This window comes from Ursus maritimus, unplaced genomic scaffold (genome assembly GCF_017311325.1).
Source record: "Ursus maritimus isolate PB19 unplaced genomic scaffold, ASM1731132v1 scaffold_36, whole genome shotgun sequence".
Classification (NCBI taxonomy): Eukaryota; Metazoa; Chordata; class Mammalia; order Carnivora; family Ursidae; genus Ursus; species Ursus maritimus.
Genome location: NW_024426230.1, coordinates 14,477,349 through 14,486,286, shown reverse-complemented (window position 1 = coordinate 14,486,286; position 8,938 = coordinate 14,477,349). Strand labels below are relative to the sequence as shown.

The 8,938-nt window shown below is 38.6% G+C and overlaps 1 pseudogene; it reads right to left on the bottom strand.

Moving 5' to 3' along the window:
* Window positions 1-382: 382 nt before the first annotated feature.
* Window positions 383-8,938, bottom strand: part of LOC121100297 — a 43,120-nt pseudogene continuing 34,564 nt past the window's right edge.

The window sequence follows — 8,938 nt, the reverse complement described above, 5'->3', positions numbered from 1 at the left end:
TCATGAAAAGGACTTCAATTTGACTAATATGATCTAAAACTATAATCAAACCCAAAACCTCACTTCGACAAATAATCATCCTATTTAAACAGTGACTCACAAATTTGCTATTTTTTTCTCTATTTCTGGTAAAAAATTAGAAAGCATAAAAAATATATAATGCATAGAATGACTTTCTCAAAAAATTTCTGTCTTAGAAGTGCACAATGAGAATGTTTTGTTAGAAATATTTCTTCTAAGAAACTAGCTATACAGAAAATAATTGTGTATGGCCTTCATGTTCTTTCTTGTCAAAGGCTTTCCTGTGCAATTCCTCTACTACAATTTCAAATTCAACTTCTAATAATCTGGAAGATGGAAAGGATACGTATTTTATCATTATTCAGTCACTTTCAGGCCGCGAAATTTTAAAGGGCATTTCATATATAGTGGAAACAGCTAAAATTGCAGAATATTGGCACACACACAGGACGTAACAAAGTTCAAGGAGATTTTGATGACAAAAGCAAGTAGTCCCGTAATCAACATAAATTGGTGGTAAAAGATTAATTGAGATCTTCTATCATAATCACAAAGAAAAATCCAGAATAAATATTGCAGAATCGAAAACATGAGGCACCTTATAGGTTCCTCTGTGATGTCACAAACCTGTTGTTAGAAGCACAAATCAGAATCGGAATTCTTAATTTAATTTGTTTGTTATCTCTAACTTCCTTGATTCTTCTATGAGTGTAACAAAGCACTTTGGTGAAGAATCCTACCACCGAACTTTCTGTATGTTGCTTCTTCATGTAATTTTGTCATTAAATCTTTCAGCTCTTCTGGAATAACTTAATTTGCTGCTGCTACCGGCTCATATTTTCCTCTTTACTTTCTGAGGAATTAAAATCAGGAGGAACATTGGCAGGGTCTCCTAAGTAGTCCCTTTATCTGCTGTCTTTTCCAGGATATAAGAAATGCCTGTCTTGAATGAGATGTGCTTATCATAACGAGTTTGTTGAAATGATTCGTGAATGAACTGGGACATTCCACATATCATCATAGTACCTGTGTATTTTAAAAAAGTGAAGAGATTCTTTGAGTGCTTGCTTTCCCCAGCAAATTGATTTGGTGTCAACTCTGATAGCTGGAGACCATGATGGCCACAGATCCTTAGTAGAGAACCTTTAGCCAGAGAAGTAACCTTATGTCCTACGGACTCACAGCTTTTGGACTTCTTGGCTTTGAACTGATTTTCTTAATCATTACTTTTTTCTTCCTAACTTTTAGTTGGAAGTCTTATGCTTTTTATCTTTTAGTGTTCATCTTAGGAATTAAAAACATATCATTGATTGATCAATATCTAATATTAATCAATCGTTTTACTCTTCTCCTGGTTAATACAAAAAGTTTAAAACACTTGCCTATATTTCCATCATTCCCAAGCTACATATATTTTTTATGACTCGGTGTTTATTGAGATTTACTCACACGTTTGCAACTTTCTTTGTTCTTTATTCTTTTTGTATTTTTTGCCCCTTTGATCTTCTCCAGTGATTATTTCCCTTTTGCCTAGAAAACATCCTTTGCAAATTCCTGTGGGTACAGAACTCCTAGTGGTAAATTCTTTCAATTTTTTTATTCATCTGAAAAATTATTATTATTATTATTATTATTATTATTATTATTATTATTATCATGGTTACAAATTCTAGGTTAGCGGTTTCTTTCCGACTTCTGCTGCTACTGTGGAGAAGTCACCTGTTAGTCTGTTACTCCCTTGAAGGCAAGTTGCTCTGGTTGCATTAAATATTTCTTTGATTTTATCCAGTTTCACTACGATGTGTTTAGGTACAGATTTCCTTTCATTTAATCTGCTTGGTATTTATTGGGATTCCTGAAGATTGGTGTTTTTCATCAGTTTGGGGGAATTCTAAGCCCAAATCTCCACAAATATCGCCAGTGTCTCTTTTTCTTCTTCCAGATGCCAGACCTTAGAATTTCTCATGGAATTCTCTGTCTTTTACATTCTCTTCCATGTTTTCCTTTTTTGCTGCTTGCATGCTACAGTCTGAAGAGTCTTCTGACCTGTTTTCAGTTCATTCTCTTCAACTGTCCCAATATGTTGTGAAATTCTCGTTAAATTCTTAACTTTGTGAAATTTTCAGTTCTCAAATTTCAATTTATTTCTTTTTCAAATTCTCTAAGTCAAGTCACTTTTTAGTTGGAAGTTTCCTGTCGAAATTTTTGGAGCTTACTTTTCTTTTGCTCAAAAACGGTAAGCATGGTTGACCTGTGTCTGATAATACCTATCACTCTTTTGATTGTTTTTATCACTGCTGGTTCTTGTCCATGATATTTTTTTTTTTCTTTAGGCTTCAGTGAGTGCTGGGCATCGTGTTTGAAAAAAAGTGTTTGTTGGAGTGATACGAGGCTCAGGTTGACATTCTCTTCCTCTAAAGAGGGATACTAACAATTTAGGGTGTCCTTACAAGCTCACAGCCTGAGATGTCACGGGCTATTGAGATTTAAAAAAGAAGTGAGTCTACTATTTGGACAAAGGTTTTTTTATTTTTGTTTTACCACTGTTCTCAGAGTGTAGCCGATTGGGGTCCCAGGCCCCTCTGGTGGGTGGGTTCTGAACTCTGACTTCCCCCTTTTGCTCTAAAAGGCTTTTGAAACCCCGTATCAGCTACCTCTTCAGATCAGCAGCTGCTCAGAGGACAAACCTTTTCCCAAGCCTTGTAATTCCTCATGATCTTGATATATCTTTGATAGTTTAAGAAAAAATTAATAATATACTTATATATATATAATCAAATGTGGTTGGCTTTGGTTAAATTACTTAGCCTTTCATTACCCAAAACAAAAATTTCAAGCATCCATTCCATTTTCTTGATATCCATGTCTGTCTCTCCTCTCTCTCTCTGTTTTTTTTCTTCTCTTCTAAAATATTTATGTATTTCTTTTTTTAGAAGAGTATATGAAAGATAAACCTTCAGAGTTCTTGAATGTCATTCTTTTGCTTTCATATTTCATTAGTAGTTTGATTATATATGGAATTGTTATAAAGTCATTTTATATTAAATTTTAAAGGCATGATTTCACTATTTTCAGCATTTATTGTTCCTTTTGAGAAAATGAACACTATTCTGTTTTTGTTTGTGTGTGTGTATATATATATATATATATACACACACACACACATATGTACAGGAAGGCTCCTGTTTTCTAGGAAAATCAGCACCAGAAAAGCCCACTTAATTGGATTGTGTTGGGGTACTGTTTTCTGATAAAAGTAAATGACAGTCTGATACGATATCTCCCAAGTTATGGTTCACTTTCTAGCACAATCATAAAGGCAGTAATTTCTACAAAGATATTTTAAGACTTCCCTCCAGGAGCTTACCTTAGATTCTTTAATTTTTAAATGATTCCCCTTGAAAATCCTCTCCTGTTATTTTCCTGGTTGATTTTCTCCTCATCCATCCTTAACTGATCTTACTCTACGAATCCTCATTTAGCAATGGCTTTGTTGGTGATTCAAGAAGTAACCAACACTTTCATCAACTCTATGAAATCTAACGTCTTTTCAAGATTTGCAATTTTATTTTAAAAATAAACTTATGCTATATATGTATTATCCTACATTTATTAAGATATTTATTTTATCACGTGTTTATTAAAAATTCAAGAAAAGATTGACTAAAATAGTCTGTGATGTGATTGATGAGGACAGATGTCAGAGTAACAGGGGGTGGGTATTTGAGTTAGGACTAATCTTATAGTGGCCAGTCCATTAATGATATTTTTAAGGCATGACTGTGCTTCCTTATGCAATCTCATGACTATAAGAATGCAGTAGTGAAGCTAGCAGACCTCAAGGGCCTTACGTAATTTGTTTTCCATAGCCTTTTCCCGGAAGCTTCTAGGATATTCCCTTTATATTTGGTGTGGTACAAAATTTCATGTGGCCAATCCTAGGTACTGGTCTTTTTCATTCATTGCGCTCAGGATCTGCATCTTGCAGTTTGAAGCCAGGTGTCCTCAATGCTGGGACATTTGCCTCTTTGCATCTATTTTATCTGACAATAGGATCCATCTACTTGCCATCTTCTGGAGATTTTAATAAATCTCTGGTCTTCTGATGGCTCTCTTCTCTTTTTGATGCTGTTAGGAGCTTACTATCTTCTGTATCTCTTTATTGTAATTTTTACAGGAATTTTGGAGGAAGGAAGGTAAACATCTATGTAAGTAGTCTGTCAAATAGAACCAGATGCTTCAGTATTATTTATGTTAGATGCAGAGCACTTAATTGAATGGAAATAGCTACATCAATCTATTTTCATCTGTCCATCTATATAACAACTCCCTGTTACTGGATGTGTCGGTTGTTTAAGATTTTTTTAAAAATGCTGTCCATTATTTTGATGTTTTTGATTTTAAAATCTCCCTTTTCTCTGGATACACGTAGAAATTACCACAAGCAAAATACTAATTTAACTTGAATAAATGTATCTTCTATTTCGGTTAAATATTCCATTCTTTTTTAATGTGACAACCACTTGAGGACAAATTAGGACAGAATGGCTCTTTTGAGGGCCACATAAGGAGAAGATTCAGTGGAAAGGACTTTTCACAGTCAGTCTAGAGAGATATGAATACTCAGAGATAGGCCTCAATTTTCCAGCACAACGCAAACTAGACCCAGAGGAGAGAATATGGTAACTGCTGATATAGAGAGGCCCATATGCTTAAAGCAACCAAATTTTCCCCAGCACTAGGATTAGGCAGTCATCCTCAAGAAGAGTTGAAGCAGTAGCAAAGAGAGGCATTTTCTGTTAGGGAAAGTTGAAACCAAAAGTCAGTAAAAGAGGTTTTTGACTGCCTGTTAGGAAAGAGACACATCTTAAGACATTATGGATAGATGAAATATTTTGAATATGAGCCCTAAATCAATTATGCTAAGCAATCTATAATTCATTCACTTAAAAAAATTTTTTTAATCATTGATTTGCACAGCAGAAAGATGAGCCTGAGAGTATCTGTTGTTTTCAGTGTTGTTTTCATGATAAAGTCATATTAGTGCTAATTACTAAGCTACTGAAATCCTTATTAGCGGAGTAATATTCAGAGCTCAAAGATTTAAAAAATAACAGCAGGGCCTATAGAAGGGCTTCTCCATGTGATGTGGGACATTAAGCCTCCAGAGAGCACCTGTTTCTTAAACGCTCCACTGCTCCAAATTAATCAGAAGGGTGAATATAGTGAACTTCAAGTTGTGGTCGAGCTCTTTCTCCCAGGAGGGGATCTCGATGTGTGTCCCAAAGCAAGGAGTGGCCAAGATCCCTTTGTGTCACAGATGGTCACAGTTCAAATGTGGCATATAGAGAAGCTTTTGTTAAAAAGTGAAAATTATCATTACTCTAAATTAATCATTAAAATTAGCACAACTCCATCTTTCATTTTCCCCTCAGTTTTGTAGATTTAATGGTTCTCCTGAGCAATAACAGGTAATTTTGCTTATCTGTTAAGAGGTAACTTTTTGAGTCTAGCTTTTTTCCTTGAACCGGTGCTAGGCTTCCTAGAGATCTTCTAATGATGAGCTGACTCAGGAGTGGAAAGAGCTCTAAAGGTACTCTGAGTCAGATGGCATGAGGTGGAGTAAAGGAACTTTGGGCTAGGACTCAAAAGTTCTAATCTTGGCTTAGCTGCATTCCACCTCATCTGTAAAATGGGCTTAATGGTGCTAGCCCTGCCTGCCTACAAGACTGTGAAGAATAAATAGGACTGCAGTGTGTGAAGGCAAGGTATTAATATTTTCATATATACTTGGGAATTTTTGGTATTAACACTTTGAGAAAGAGGAGGAAAATGCCTTTTCCTCCTCTCCTCCACTGATAAGATTCTTGGGTATATTAATTGGCTCAGATTGCCATAATAAAATACCACAGACAAAGTGGCTTAAACAACAGAAATTCACTTTCTCACAGTTTTGGATGCTAGAAGTCTAAGATCAAGATTCCGGCTAATTCAATTTCTGATATGAGTCCTTTTTCTAGCTTGTAGATGGCAGCCTTCTCGTGCCCTTACAGGCCTTTCCTTTTCTACGCTTTTCTTTTCAGGACACTAATTCTATCAGATCAGGGCCTGACCTCAGTTAACCTTAATTACTTCCTTACTCCAAATGCAGTCCCACCGGGCGTTAGGGCTTCGACATATGAATGTTGGGGGTGGGGTGGGAGGACACAGACATTCGGTCCACGACATTAGGAAAGATGCCATTGCTCCTGAACCTGTGGAGTCCTCAGCCGTGGACTCCAAATACCGGTGCCTCAGGTGAGGCAGCAACAGAGAAAAGGACCTCCTGCTAAAGATTTGCTTTCCAGAGCCTTTCAATTACACCTTACGTGGAGACTCTTCGTTCCCAGATGGAGATGTCACTTTTGAGATGTCCTGCCAAATATTTTCATGCGACTTTGGACATCATCAAGATGTTTTGAGAAATATTGGATTCAGGACATCTGCACCAGAGTCTGAGCACTTAATTGTTTTTATTGATTGTTCCGCTGTAAATTCCCTAAAAGAACATCCGTACCTACTTTATGTTTGTGGAATCCATGCTATAAAGGCAGGAGAATAATGCGATTTTTAATTTTATATAAAGCACTAGAGAAAAATTGATTCTTTAGAACTAGGAGGGTAAAAAAGGAAACACTGGGAACAACCGTGTGTTGGCAAGACGCGTCATTTCAGCCCAGGCGTTTGGCATTCGTGTTGATATTTGCATACTCTGTATATGATCCTGGGGTGGGGTAGGTGCCGTGATGAAGTGGCAGTGATCTGTGTCTTGCTCGAGGATAAGGGAACAGCTGAAGGGGAGCTCACCCTGCGGTGGTGGAGTCCCTGAGAGAATGGTGGTCCCAGGAGCACAAGTGATTCATAAATCAGGAGGTGCTCACTTCAGAGACGTCTGCCAATAAGCACTAGGGTCCTCATGCTTGGCTTAAATTTGGGGAGGTCCTTGTTTTTGGGAGAATAGTCCCAAATGTTCTCTAGATGAGAACTACTGCATGAGCTTGTCTACTAGGCAGGTTAGCCAGGTAAGGGATGGGGCAGAGAGAACAACACAGAAGCTCAGTGGCCAGAACTGGGGCACAGGGTCAGGCTAGAGTAGGGTGACCTGCTTCTTAGATTGGGAAAGTAAGAATTTTATATTATTCCGGAGAGATACAAGATGATGTCAGGAATTCAGGTTTATGTAAAGGCAGTTTTCGTGCTGCTCTCTGGCTAGTTTTTAGTTTTCTTTCCATTTTCTGGACTAGAAAGCCTGACATATGTGGACCTCAAGTGACAGAGCCATATTTTCTTGGAGAGACTTTTCAACACCCTTTAAATAATCTTATAATTTTTTATAATTTTAGGTGAAGGCTCTGAGGACTAACAGTTTACTCAGGTTGACGAAGCATTTCTAGGAGCAGAGCCAGAATTGGAAGACAATTCCATTTTTCCTAATGGGAAATATTAGAAAATGATCACATAGAGACAAACAGTTTTTGCTGTGCAAGGTGTTTCTCAGTCTGGTGAGCATCCTTTTTGTGTTTCTGAAACAGAATGTTAAATGCGACTCTGTCTTGGTTTTGCCTAAGGCCTCAAAGGCTGAGAACAAAACTATCTTTGCTGAACACCTTGGTATTCCAAAGTGAAGTGCTAGGCCACCTGTGGTAGACATGCCAAGGATGTGGTCTAGAGTATGAAAGCACTGAGTAGAAGAATTGGTGGTCATCTGAGGTACTCTCGACCTTCCCCTCATCATGGAGGAGGATGGCCAGTGCTTTCTGCTCACCTCAAGCCTCTCAGAGGCAGAGTCTGACATAAAGAATTGGGAGCCTAACAGACTGGTGTCTTCCTCAAGTCTGAGAGCTCTAAGGATGATAAGTCGCTGGGTTGTGTGTGTGAAAAACTGCACTTCTGCCAATGGCAGGGTGGTGGTATTTCCTCTCAGGGCCATGCAGAAGAAGGAAACACCATTAGAGCAAGTATTCATAAGGGCTGCAGGTGCTGGTGGTGGGTGGCTGCTGATAGGCTTTCAACAAGATAGTCTGGGTGGGGTGGATTACCAGAGTGTGAGGGCTGAGGTTGGGGTCTGGAAGACGCTGATAGAAATATAGGTGTCACTTCTGTCCTGGAATATGCAATAGAATGGGGATGCTGAGTTTCTGAGAAACCCTCAGACGTACCTTGTGAGTATAAACAAGCTCAGAAAATAGCCCTCCTCTCCTGTCTTTCCACTCCCAGGGGCTCAGAAGCCACAGAGTGGAAGGGAGGGGCAGAAGGGCAAGGTGAGGAATTGAAGCTGGTGCCAGCGACCGCCCTGGCCTGCCTCACTGCAGACTTCCTAGGCTGTGGCAGGCTCAAAGAGGAGATGTTGGAAACAATGCATAGGGTTTGGCTATTGCTCAGCACTACACATTTCACATACTGAAAGAGAAATTTCTTTTGGCTAAAAGTGACCTGAGGACTTTTTAGCATTTGAGAGTAGTCAGAAAAAATTTATGAGATTTCCTTGAGATTTCATCCTTGGGCAGAGGAAGAACTAGCCCAAAGAGCAAGTTTAATATGTGTGTGTTTGTGTGTGTGTGTGTGTGTGTGTGTGTGTGTGAGAGAGAGAGAGAGAGAGAGAATATGAAGGGAGAGGGCAAAGGATAGTAGTGTTAGAAATCTGTATGCTGGGGCGCCTGGGTGGCACAGCGGTTAAGCGTCTGCCTTCGGCTCAGGGCGTGATCCCAGCGTTATGGGATCGAGCCCCACATCAGGCTCCTCCGCTATGAGCCTGCTTCTTCCTCTCCCACTCCCCCTGCTTGTGTTCCCTCTCTCGCTGGCTGTCTCTATCTCTGTCGAATAGATAAAATCTTAAAAAAAAAAAAACAAAAACCAACTCTTTAAAAAAAAAAAAAAA